The following is a 14,087-nucleotide window of genomic DNA, read 5'->3' as shown; positions in this document are numbered from 1 at the left end:
AATGATATAGGAAACCTAGGGCCGGGATAGGAATGTGCGCATAAATACACCATGGCGGCTGTATAGCTGTCAACGGTGAACATTGTTTATGTTATTTTAGTCAAGGATTGCTTCTGGGTCGATTTAAATGGTAGGCAAAGGCATGACAAGCTTAAAGTGGCTTTAAAAAGTGTCATTTTTACTAAAAACCTTTTTCAGTGTAATTTTCTAGGCAGATCAGTGTCGAAGCATTACTATTAGTGACATTATTAAGACTGAGTGCACCACCTAACTTTGACCGTAACTTTGACGATAACCGGTGTTTTTTGTATGGATTTTGACAGATCATTGACGTTTGTCAATGTTAAAGTAAAATGGTGCAACCCAGCCTACTTTAACAAAAACAAAAAAATCTGCAAACTCCATACAAAAAGCACCGGTTATTGTTATAGTTACGGTTAAAGCATAATGGTGCAACTCAGCCTTAGAATACAAACGCAGCAGAGAGATCTTTTGCATTTTACACTACAGTCAGCGTCAAATAGTCCGTGACACATAAACTGACCAAAAAGCTGATAACACGACCTTATTCCAAAAATGTGTTGCGAACTTTTTGGATACTTTTGATGCTACGAACTTTTTGACGCTGACTATACAGAGATTCTGCCTTTAATATTTTATTAATAAAACTAGCGGCCGCCCGCGACTTCGTACGCGTGAATCCCGTTTTTCCCGCTAATTCCCGTTCCCGTGGGAATTCCGGAAATTCCTTTCTTAGTGCACCTCTACGGTACCTAAGCTACGTCCCTTCCAAATTTCAAATGCCTACGTTTAGCCGTTTAGGCTGTGCGTTGATCTGTCAGTCAGTCAGTCAGTTTCTCCTTTTATATATTTAGATACATCACACCATAATGTTACACTGTGTCACATACTTATGCACACAAAAGCTTCGGGATATCAATAACAACAACAAAGAGGTAACTCTGTGAACACATATTTGTCAAGTAGACGTGTTTTTGTCATAATTCAGAAACGGCGCAAAAATAGATACCTACTAAATTGTGACCCTATACAATAACATGCTGTTTCCACTCTGCTATTTGAACAATATTTTTTTTGTGTCTCACATTGGATGAACAAAATCATATTAGTCTATTTTTATAGATTCTATAGATACTTCTATACATATTGCTTTAATACAACACAATTGACGTCACTTGGTGATAGTTAACACACTATTTTGTTACAATGGATACGACTTGATAGCTTTTGGCAATAGAATTGTTTGTGTGTGTTACAGTAAAATGACGCTTGTAACACTAGACTACGAATATTTAGTAATAATATAAATCACCTCTATATTACATGTCAAGTAGGTACCAACATACAAAATTTATTCAAACAAAACAACATGTTCGCCTCAGTACGCCTTCATTTGTTTTAGACTACATTACGTTTCATCCTATAAATCATCTTAAGACTTTCTCCTGATATCGTGGTGAGACTCAATTATTTGAAACCGAACCAAAAGGCGCCAGGAATCCATCCCTGACCTCTAGGCTGATCACAAATCAATATCCCTGACGTTTCAATGACGTTTCAATTAGTGTAGTCACACGTTTTTAATCTTATCTATTGTTTATGTCTTCGGAAGCTCAAGAACTCGGCTCAATAAATATGCCGACGTCGAAATGTGTAATACGTAAGGCTTCGTGCACAAGGACGGGATTCAAATTGTCATCTAAATACGTCACAACAAATCACAAGCAACAGTTTCAATTTTGCGTTCGCTGCGTAATTTTTCAAGTATAATCGATAAAGGTAACATCAGAAATGACATTTTTTTGCACGGTTACATCTTATCCTTTGGGTTTTTCTAATTCTAGAAAAAACACACGACTGAAAGTTTTCATGTCATTATCAAAATATCAATCCATCGCCCGTAAATATAACCCTGGCTAGAGATGGGTTTCACTTTGAAATTAATAGATAGACTTAATATCTATCCATTTTTGCACGGTTACATCTTATCCTTTGGGTTTTTCTAATTCTAGAAAAAACACACGACTGAAAGTTTTCATGTCATTATCAAAATATCAATCCATCGCCCGTAAATATAACCCTGGCTAGAGATGGGTTTCACTTTGAAATTAATAGATAGACTTAATATCTATCCATAATGTACTTTTGAGTGGAGATTGAGATTTGACAAGCATAAACACCTTCTATTAGGACTAAAATAGTCACGGTACCCGCAAAGTTGTGCAACAAGTCTATGTTTCAGCTCAATCGATCTCACACGACGATGCAACATGTAAAACTTGACAGCTTCACTGACAGACACCGGTACAGGTGAATCTAAATACGTGCTTTTAATAAAAAGATCACGTCATTAACGTATTAATAACGTTGACAAAGCCACACGTGATTAATGTCAGTGTCACGTGTGCTCTGCGCCTAAGCCTCTAATAATGACGATAAATCTTCCCGTCCGTCTGTTGCATCTCTTTTTGTTTTGACACTGACAAGTGTATCGCCGCGTCGTGTTACACAATATTAATCTTGTTACGTTTACACCTTACAAATTATTTTCTAATTCTATAAACCTACCTTTGATCTTTTGTCAGTAAGTTTTCAATCATCTCTCGGGTTATTAATAGTTTTTGGAGAAATATATTGATGTTTTTTTGTTATTTCTAATTTTTAAATCTAGGATTAGGACAGGCCTTGCTTACTCAGCTTCTGTATTTTGTCTACGTATTGTTATCGTAGTTTTAGTACATTATTTTTCAAATGTTTATTTTAAATCATCATCAACCAGGTCATTAGTCTACACTGTAGGAGCACGACCCTCTCTAATTTACCAAAGGCAAATTGAGCTTTGGGCCTACACTCCCCATGCTAGTTAAACGGATTGGGTTGTGTTAAACAGAAACTTATAATTTTTATTTAGACTAACGAACGTTATTATTCGTTAATGCAAAACAATTACAGCCGGCTCGATACTTATTGGCCGTTAAGTTATGAAACCTTTCTTATCCAAATAAAATATAAAACAAAAGAATAAGTGAAATCAAATAAAATATTTCCAAATCGGTTTCCATATTTTGGTATCCCTGACCGGGATTAGACGAATTGGTGTCAGAACCATTGTAACGACAGTCTGAGCGGCGCGCGCGCAACTGGTCAAACAAGGGCTGCCATGATCCAATTTACATATTATGTGAGGTGAACATCTAACGAATCATTTAAAATGTTTTTGGGATTGAATTTCGTTTGTTTGTTCTTTTGTCATCATCATAATTTCAGCTAGAGGACGTCCACTGTTCTACATAGAGTCATCAAATTGTCTCTATAATTTATAACGGTTCATTTCCTAGGTAAGTAAACTACTTGAATTAAAAATCACTTAGGTACCTACTTTAGTGATTTGAAAATTATAACTAACTTGAATATCGATTTTAAAATAAAGAGATGCAACTCTTAACGCTAAAAATTAAATAACTACTTTTGTGATTGTTTACTGTTTAGTTAGGACTTTGCAAGCGTATCGAAAGTAGTTTACGTACGATATAGGATGACGCCAATGGCAGTTCAAAAAACATAGCACTATTTTGTTACTTTTTGTACTAATAAAAATGAATCGTGATAAAAGTAACAAACAAAAACTTTTTAAAGTTGTAATTAATTATTCCACACTTCTTATCGGTGTCAGTGTATCACTGACCGATTACGGATTGCACAGCGTTAGGTAACCGTTATCAGTTACTCTAGCTTTCGTAAATACGCCAGCTTTTCTATGCGTTATCTGTGGTAGATACGGAAAGATACAGAGAGATACGGAACGTGTATCTAGCTGAAGTTGTTCGCGCGTTTCTAGTTTCCGTCTTGGTGATTTTTGTTTCGTATTACAATTTTACTACTCGTATGTTTCTTTATCCACTAGGTGGACCGACGATCTGGTGAAGGTCGAAAGAATCTGGATGCGGGCAGCGCAGCGTCCAACATGGACTTCATTTGGCTGAAACGAATGATGTTCTTTTAATACATCTTTTTGATTTTTGGTGAGTTAATTACCCAGGCAGCTTTTATGCACTTTGTGAAACTCGATGGAAACGTTAATCAAGTAAGACTGATCCCGAAGACTATAATCCGGGCCTTTTCAAGGCGAGAGTGAATAGGCACCTACAGGGCAGATATGTTCCATCCTAGACTGCATCCCACTTAACACCAGGTGCGATTATGGTCAAATACCTGCATAACAATGTATAAAAAAAATCCTGTTCTTAATGGAATTTATTGTACTTATAAATATTCTTCTTCTTCTTTTATTTTGGCAACGACTTGGTTTTGAGAACCATGATTTCGCCAATGTCATGTAAATAGCTTTGACAAAGTAACAGGGTTTACAATAGATTATCACTTTTTAACTGACATCTACGAGTTGTAAAGCACTCAAGAGACTCGTCGTCGTCGACCTACCACGTGCTGATTATTTAGGGCTGGAAAAAGTAGATTAAGTAGATTGTGTCAAGTCAATTAATTGAGGGAACTAATTATGTGTTCTTTATCAGTTTTTAATTCAATTCTATTATAGGGGAATTACAATTTTAATGGGCACTATTGTTTTAATTCTACTTTCACAAATCATGAAATTATTTTTTTATTCTGAAGCAGACCACCGTTATTTGCTTAAAAAGCATACCACAACTATCTTTTAGCACCATAAATTGTCATAAATCACGTTTATCACTTTTTTTGCAGTATTATGACACACTTAACCTTAAGGCTGAGTTGCACCACCTTATTTTAACCGTAACAATGACATTAATTAAACGGTGCTTTTTGTATGGAGTTTGACAGATTTTTGACGTTTGTCAAAGTTAAAGTAAGATGGTGCTCTCTCACCATTTTTTTTATGCTGAAAGGCTGAGTGAGCCTAAGTGTGATAAAAAAACCGGCCAAGTGCGAGTCGGACTCGCGCACCGAGGGTTCCGTACAAACCTGCAAGGTTTACAAAGTTCGTTCATTACGACAATCGAGTCATAACTATGGTAGGACGCATTTAGATTATACAGCTACATTCACCAAAACATCGGGATTGAATGACGATGAGTGAGGTCGTCTTTGCCGTTTGAAAAATGTTGCCCTCCCCATACATAGCATAATAACTCGCGGTCATTGCTGTAACTAAAATTATGTTTACAATCACAATTTTTTTGGTGGTATAACTACTTAAAATTTTAAGCTTTTCGGAATTTTTCTGTTACCTGTGCTGTAAGTTATTGCTTCTTACCAAATTTCGAGATTCTATGTCAACGGGAAGTGGTCTTTAGGTTTTAATTCCCTTGCGTGTAGTTGCGAGTTTCAAAATATGCGGTATCAATGGTTGTACTTTTGCGTTTTTGCGTTGACTTAGAATTTTTTTTTTTCACGGGTTAAAGGCAATTAGATCTAAGTATTTGATATGAATTTCAACTTGATAGCTCTACGCGTTCATGAGGAAAAAAGTAATAAGTTTATATTTATTAAAAAATATATATTTTGTAATGTAACTAAAAATTTAAGGTCTTCGGAATTTTTCCTTTATGTGTGCTATAAAACGTTGCTTCATGCCAAATTTCAAGATTCTAGGTCGACTGGAAGTACCCTTTAGGTTTTGATTCCCTTGCGAGTACTTGCGAGTTTCAAAATATGCAGCTTAAATTGCTGTTTCTTTTGATTGCGTTGACATAGAAGTTTGATTTTGTTACAGCTTAAAGGTATTATAGACCTGAGTATTTGGTATGAATTTCAATTTAATACCTCTACGCGTTTATGAGGAAATGGGTAGTAAGTTTAAAATTATTAAAAAAATATATATTATGTGATGTAACTAAAAATTTATGGTTTTCGTAATTTTTCCTTTATCTATGCTATAAGACGTTGCTTCGTACCAAATTTCAAGATTCTGAGTTCACGGGAAGCACCCTGTAGGTTTTGATTCCCTTGCAAGTGTCGAAAATTTGCGGCATAAACGGCTGTATCTTTTGATTGCGTTGGCTTAGAAGTTTGATTTTTTTACAGCTTCAAGGGACAGTAGACCTGAGTAATTGATATAAATTTCAGCTTCATACCTCCACGCGTTCCTGAGAAAAAGGGTCTTGACAGACGGACGGACAGACGGACAACAAAGTGATCCTATAAGGGTTCCGTTTTTTCCTTTTGAGGTACGGAACCCTAATAAGAAATAATAATATTTTTTTAACTTTCGGCAACCCTATTCCACAAAAATACCCCATTTTATAATAATTAGCTGCATTTGATAAGAATCGTACTCCCATTCAAGTCTGTCGTAAGAATACATTCGGCGATAACACGCAAGTGGGTTATCAACTCACTTACTCATCTCGACATGGGCAAACAGGTTGGCCAAATTGTTCCTAGAGGAAACAGTTGGATGCATTATTTGGTAATTACTGCAGAAAGACGTAATTAAGTTGCTGTGTTAAGTCACATGAGTAAATATTTCTTTACTTTGTGGTTAAATCTAAAGTAAGAATACGAACTATGAATTTATTAAGCTTACCTCGATTACGAGCATAGATTGATTCGTTAGATTGGCAGAATTTCAATATTTAGATTTTTGTATTTTAGTAATAAATAGTATTCTTTTTGTTTTAAAATATTTCCAAGTATTATTGAAAAATTAGATATTAATTTGTGTCATTTTTTATACATCCATCCAAGTATGACTTAATGATTGGACTACTTTTTTTTGCAAAATCGAATTTATTAACATTGCATATTGTATCAAGCACTGTGTTAAGCTGGATATCATATCGACTTTGCATTTGATTATATTGCTAGCAATTAATATAATGTTTTTCACTAAAACACGACGGTGTCCTCCGGAGACATTAAAACGGAGCCGCTAGTTATTGTCCTAAAATTGGACATTCGTCCGCGGCTCATAATATTTATGATGCTAAGTTTGCTCAACTTTAAGCGCCTTGTCTCATTGTAAAGTTGGTCATCAATCAGTTTATTTACACTACAATGTAGAATGTGCGTGCGCGCATCCTGCGGGATTTACACGACACGACCAATCTATGAATAGCAGGGCTACCAACAAAATAAAAATGTAATGTTCTGAATGTTTTCTCCGGCTGTGGAAAGTAATATATGACCTGATGATGATGATGATGTTAAATCTTCCACAACACAAAGCTTCTAATCCTGAGCATCGTGTTACATTTCCATTTACCTATAAGTATGATTATTATGTAAATTACCATCTTACTTTTACTCTATCAAACGTCAAAAGTTTGTCAAACTCTATACAAAAAACAACGTTGTTAATATAGTTACGGTTATAGAAAAGTGGTGTAACTCAGCCTAAGTATATCGTGTAACACGCTGTATTATTATACTTACCTACTGAGTCTGGAGCCCACAAAGTAATATCCAACAGATTTTTCAAATAAGTCTCTTTTAGAGTTCAGAACATCCAGAATTTGTATAAATCCAAAACGATGTAATTGTCATAATTACGAAAATCGCAGCGTGTAAATCCCGCATTACGTAATCCCTAAGCCAGTTGACCGGTCATCCTCCGCTTTTCAAATTAAGACGAGCTAAATATACGCGGCTATTTATAAAAAATATGTTTTGGCGCCATAATTGAAAGATTCCGATTAGACAAGCTTCACACGTTTCACGCTTGTCATTTTTGGAGCACTTTGGGTGTATGTATGTATATGGGTGTTTCTTAAATGATTTAATTAAAGTTAGCTTTGATTAGTTTGGACATTCGAAAAAGCAAATTCGTTTTGTTAACGCTCCTTGGCCCACACTTCAATTATGTTTATAACTACTCTAAAGTAGAATAATAGACTGGGAAAAAATTGTCAGAGGCTACTTTTTTAAAAATCATATTACGCAGTCGAAGTCACAAGCAAATTAATGTTGTATCCATACTAATGTCACTGACATTTTCTCTTTTCTTTGACAATATTTACGAAAATGGATATCTCATCAGTTCGAATGTCCCAAAACCATTCAACTAAAGATCTGTCCCTGAATTCCGACGAAAAAAACTATCAATTTGTTCCCAAAAATAGGTATCATTAATCACAATTATGGAGACGGAACAAGTCTACATTCGCGCAAGTCAGCACCAAACTCACAGAACCGTTAATTAGTCTATTAGTTTGTACCTACCAAGGGCTACAATATCATTCATTTACAATCGGAGTGTAACGATTTAAAACATTTTTAGAATCTCCCTACAAACCGACCCGATGAAATGTAGAGTTAGAGTAGGGTTAGAGTAGGCGCACACCGTTGATTTTTCGTCGGCCGATAGTTTAGTCGGGCAGTTGATCAGTATGGGCATGTATGGGAGTGCGCACACTACGCCGATTCGATTGGGCCGATTCTTCATACAATTTGAAATCGGGCACAACTATCGGCCAACTAAAAATCAACGGTGTGCGCCTACTCTTAGCAAATTCTTTAAAAATGGCGGCAAAATGTCAAAATTTTCCCGCCGTTTTTCTGAACTAATATGCATTATTTATCAGTGGTAACAAGTATTTTTAAATATATTTTTTATTTAAGTAGGTAATTAAGGACAACATGCGGCCAGTAGAAATCTTAGGTTACATGAATATTCTAAAATCTTTAACATATCTTTAGGAATCAGTAAGTATCGTGGATTATAGAGCTTCTAAGAACTTATCAATAATCTTTGTAAGTTTGTTTTACTAATAAAATTAAATGTATTTTCACATTAATAAAACATAACTACGTCACGGAAAATCTGCAATAGCATTGGGATATCGTTTTCACATAATAATAACTAGTCAGATAATAAACAGCCAGATGCATTTTATGTTTTTCTAGAACGAATAAGCGTTTCCCTCGTTTTTCAAACTGGGCTCTAATGAACTAGTTTATGATTTAGGTAGACTTTCATATCTGGAAGAAATATACTAGTTTACAGCTCCATAAAACGGCTAAATAGCCAGTTAGTTCATTTTAAAACAGAAGTTACCAGGTATGTGTATTAAAAAATAGGCTAACAGGCAGTCTATAAAACTGTCTAGACTTTGTTAAAGTAATGTATCATTGTAAAATACTAACGACCATTTTCAAAGAGATTAACTGGGTTACACCTAAAATTTTGTCTAACATTTGCATTTTTTTTATTGTACGTAAAAAGAAAACGGTGAAAAGAACATTAGTACGATTTAGATTTTTTTTAGGTATCTAAATGTTATGAATTTCAAAAACAGTTTTAAGGCTACTAAAAACCTCAACCATTCAGTCAGCTTTTTATGAAACGTAGCCTACTAAAACATTTTGCAATCTTTTTAGGCCGTAACATAAAAAACAGTTGAGCATTCACGTTATTCTCTTTTCAAAAGGACTTCGAACTATAGTGCACTTGCAACACGCTATTATCGGTTCAAGCGCATGCGACCTACATGCGGGCCCAATAGAAAAATCACACGATCGACCGTTAAACCATCCGACGATAGCTTATCGCGGCCCTAAATCACACAGGACACTGGCTGAATACAAAATCAGTCTTTGTTTCATCTCTAATTAGTCACCACTCCAATTTGAATGAGGAACAAGAAAAAATAGAGTGACACTGGCTGAAATTGATCGTAGACTTTTTTTTTCATTCATAACGGTATACAGTAAATGTAGCGCTCATTGAAAATAGAACGTGATCTGTGGTTATCTAAAAAAAAGTTAAGCCTAAGCTTTTTTTGAGCAAATTATTTGAGGCAAAGGAAACCATTATGAAAAAAATCCGAGAGATGCATTTTTTTTTAAATAATATGCACCTTGCTTACTTGAAGGTTTTTTTAAATGTCAAAAACATCCGATACCACATTTCTAATAAAGCGATTAGAATCACTTAACCGATAATGAAGTTGTATTCGAAGACGAAAAGTGATAAGATAATGATCAACAATAAATATAACTCAAATGATATCGTTTTTTTAGATGTATCAGTGTTCTGATAGATCAATAACCTAATTATAAAGTAGCTATTAACGAGTTTCACTGGCTAATATACCGAACATGCTTTTGATCTTAGGATTGACATGTTAATATGCGTGTGCGCATTCTCGCCGAACACGATTTATTTGTAAATAGTGACGTAACTAAGAACAAAGTATGGCGTAAAAGTTAAGTTTGCTCTTTTATTTGGCATAACCACGCTTTGTGGATTTAGGTAAAAAAAAAAATACAAAACATTTATATTTTTGGACTCATCAAAGTAAAGGGTAGAGCGAGTATTATGCGAAAATTAACGACATGTTAAAAACAAGGTATTTTTGCTTTTGCCAAAAAAACTGGTTTTCTTTGTTTTTCTTTCCAAATTCAATTGTAGAAACTGTTTTTCTGCTAATTTAATTTTGATTGATTTCAATAGCAATCGATACCAAACTCATGGGGTCTTAGGCTGAGTTGCACCACTTTATTTTAACCGTAACAATAACCGGTGCTTTTTATATGGAGCTTGACAGATTTTTGACGTTTGTTAAAGTTAAAGTAAGGGTGAAACTCAGCCTAACGCCCGTATTCACAAACATTACTAAGTACGAGGTCTCACAGTGCGCGTGAACGCACAGGGTGACACACGAACCAATTACAGAGCTATATTCAACGCTGTGCGTTCGATTTGCAACTTCACTTAAGCAAGCATCGTTTGTGAATACGGGTGTTAGTGTAGGTGGAGATTAGCTCTGACTGTTGTATATATCTTTTTATAACATCTCTTAAATTGATTACAAGAGGATGAACGTCTACTAATGGCTATCAATGAGATCGAATTATAAATACCGGTCGATAGCATCAATTATAATCAAAAGTAATTGGCAAATAAGATCGTCGTGTGATAATTTTCATTCACAAAAAGCTGGTTGACACACCGTTAGTGTAATAAGAGTAAGTACAGTGGGTTCTGTACTAAACTTCTGTACTAAATTGTTGTTAGTTGTCGCTATAAAATTATTATTTCTGTATGAAGAGAAGACCATCATCTACAACTAAGGCTGGGTTGCACCAACTTACTTTAACTTTCACACAAATAATTTCGCTTATTGTTAAAAAATTAAATATTGTAATTTTTTTTCTCTCTTAAAACCCTGTAACTTTGTCAAAGCTGTTTACGTGACATTGGCGAAATCATGGTTCTCAAAACCAAGCCGTCGCCAAAATAAAAGAAGAAGAAGAAGAAGTACTTTAACTTTGACAACGTCAAAAATCTGTCAAACTTCATACAAAAAGCACCGGTTAATCGTTATAGTCACTGTTAAAGTTAGGTGGTGCAACTCAGCCTTAATGTTATAAAGCTGAAGAGTTTGTTCGTTTGCTTGACTTGACGCGCTAATCGGATTATGTTTAGGCAATGGGCTATTGTAACATCACCCTTAAACGAATAAGGGCGGAGCAGTAGAGAAAAATGTTGCAAAAACGGGAAATTTTATTCAAACTATTTTCACGCGTGCGAAGTATGGCAGCGGCACGGGAGGGGTGACATTGACATGTTATGATGTGAAAAGTGCCAAAATACTGGTTGGATATTCGGATCTGAAGTCTCCACAAAAACACCCTCTTGTGACGCTCTCATACCTACCCCAGGCATTGACTTAGCGATAGCTATAATACGAATTTAAGTAATTATAAACTAGCTTTCTTCAATATGCCTAAAATACTATAACTATGGACATATTTTGTGTATGTATATAGTTGTGAACTGACACAGGTCAAATCAATGATGGGTGCACTTGATAGCTATATCTGTCAACGAGAAATTGTTAACTCTGACAGTTTATAATATAACGCGTTAGATTGTAAACTAACAGTGGGTTAGGTTAGGTTAGATTGTAATTTAACTACGTCAGATTATAATCTGACGGAATTCACAATTTTACGGTGACATATCCACTTCGTTCCTTTCAGTCGAATGACGTCCACTGCTGGACAAGGGCCTCCTCAAGGATTTCCACAAAGACCGTCCTGCGCTGCCCGCATCCAGACTTCGCGACCTTCACCAGATCGTCGGTCCACCTAGTGGGTGGCCTGCCCACACTACGTCTGACACTCGAGGAACTTTTCTGCCCCAGCACTTGATAGCTACATCCACTCCAATTGCCATAAAATGGGAGATGATTTTACGGCAATAAATACGCCTATCAAAATAATAACGACGTTTCGCGAAAAAACTAAATTTACATTTATTTCAAACGGATCCAATTCGATAATGAAAAAACTCAACAAAAAACTTGGCAAAGAAAATTTAAAATCATTGTCAATCACTCAGGGTCGTATTGATAACCTGGTTCCATATTATCTTGACAATGAATTGGTTATGATTTCCTCACATTAATGGCATGAAAGAAAAATAGGTAGCTGTGAAAACTTTATTGAGTGGCTGACGACAAGCAAAAAAAGAAAGGTATTGCACGTATTAAAGTTTTTTTTTTTGCAATTCGCACCTCCACTGAAAAATTATACATATTAAAAACTAACCCCCTTACTAATAAAACTTACACGCTCGTTGAACAGTGTTTTAAAGTGACGTTTAGTATGGAAATGTCATTTTAAAACAGTGTTCAACAACTGTGTAACTTTTTATTAGTACGGGTAAGAACGCAAAATACGCAACTACACTATGCTGTGAGTGGAGATAATTATAGTGAATTTTTAAAATATTATTAAATTAAAAAGCATTCATGTAAAATTTTATGGTTGATGCTATATGCTAGTATTATTATGTTAAAATTAAATGGCATCGATCTCCACTTGTGTACATACGAAAATTTCTGACGAAATATCGAAAAACGGGATACGTTCATAAATACGCGCGCGATCGATCTAAAAAGCATCGATAAAAAATCGTTCCGATTGTAACAACCTATCACATGTCAATAAACTGATAAGTATTTTGCATAAATTACAATTTTAATGAATGAATTCCATTCACCGTGTTCCACCTAATTAAAACATTACAATGGTCACGTATTCGGTTTATTTTTAACTAATGTTTCATGCAGTTAAAGTTTAGTTTTAGTTCTATTTTTAAAAAGTTAATAAATATTTCGTATCGATATTTAAAGTAAGTAATATTTGCACGAATATTGAAATAACTTATTAACGCAATCTTGTATTAATCGTATTCTTCTATAGTCTTGATCCATTTGAAAAAATTAACTTTTACCTTTTTTTGCAAAATCAATAACAATTTTTAAGTAACACACACTCCTGAAATCTGTCCCTACAACGATTAAACAACAATAAAACTCCATTCTTGATTAATTTAAATGTGTAATTATACGAACGTTTTGCAATATTGTCTACGATATGGCACTAAGTTCGGAGCAAAGGGTTAAGGTTACTTCATTGAACCGCGTGAACGTCCGGTACCGGAATTTGATAGATAAAACGATACTTGCATTTGTATTAGAAAACGTTTTTGGCGGCAAAATTTTCTATTGACAGTTTTGAAAATTGAACAAAAATAGTCTGTTACATTGTTGCTGTTGGTTTAAACGCGTCAAATTAAAAAATACCTTAAAAGATTAAAAACACGTGTTACTATCCCTTAAAACGAAGCACAGTAAAGAAAATGCCCCAGTGCATTTTCCGAAAAAAAAACTGTACTAACCTCAAAAAGTACTGGCCGCAAAGAAAAATCATTCACAAATTCATTCACTAAAAACAAAAACCGTTTCGAAAACTGAATTAACAAAGTTTGTTTACTGAAAGTTCGTTTGTTATTGCCGGCGCGATCTAACCCGCGTCTACGCCGGAACGCGCTCGGATGGTGACTATAGTGCGATGGGTAACTCCGCAATAGAATCTAATACTTATTGTACGCGATCACGGGAATAGTACCTGGTATTGCTTCGGACAATGTGGAATGTGATTGTGGTTTTGGAGGCTTGAGCATTTTAGAATAAAAGGGGAGTTTTATTTATAGGACTTAAATGAACTGTTTTGGTTTACTTGGGCTGGACCAAAAATATTGTTATCACATCTCTATCATCATTTTTTTTTTTCTTTTAAGTTTCATGACTTTTAATTATTTTTTAATATCAGAT

At 34.9% G+C, this 14,087-nt stretch overlaps 1 pseudogene; it reads right to left on the bottom strand.

Moving 5' to 3' along the window:
- The window catches only part of LOC135080228 (thrombospondin type-1 domain-containing protein 4-like), a 160,428-nt pseudogene extending 146,628 nt beyond the window's left edge, over positions 1 to 13,800 (bottom strand).
- Between the last annotated feature and the right edge of the window lie 287 nt (positions 13,801 to 14,087).

This window comes from Ostrinia nubilalis, chromosome 17, assembly GCF_963855985.1.
Source record: "Ostrinia nubilalis chromosome 17, ilOstNubi1.1, whole genome shotgun sequence".
NCBI lineage: Eukaryota > Metazoa > Arthropoda > Insecta > Lepidoptera > Crambidae > Ostrinia > Ostrinia nubilalis.
Note: the sequence above shows the minus strand (reverse complement) of the source record. Positions and strands in the feature narration are given on the sequence as shown.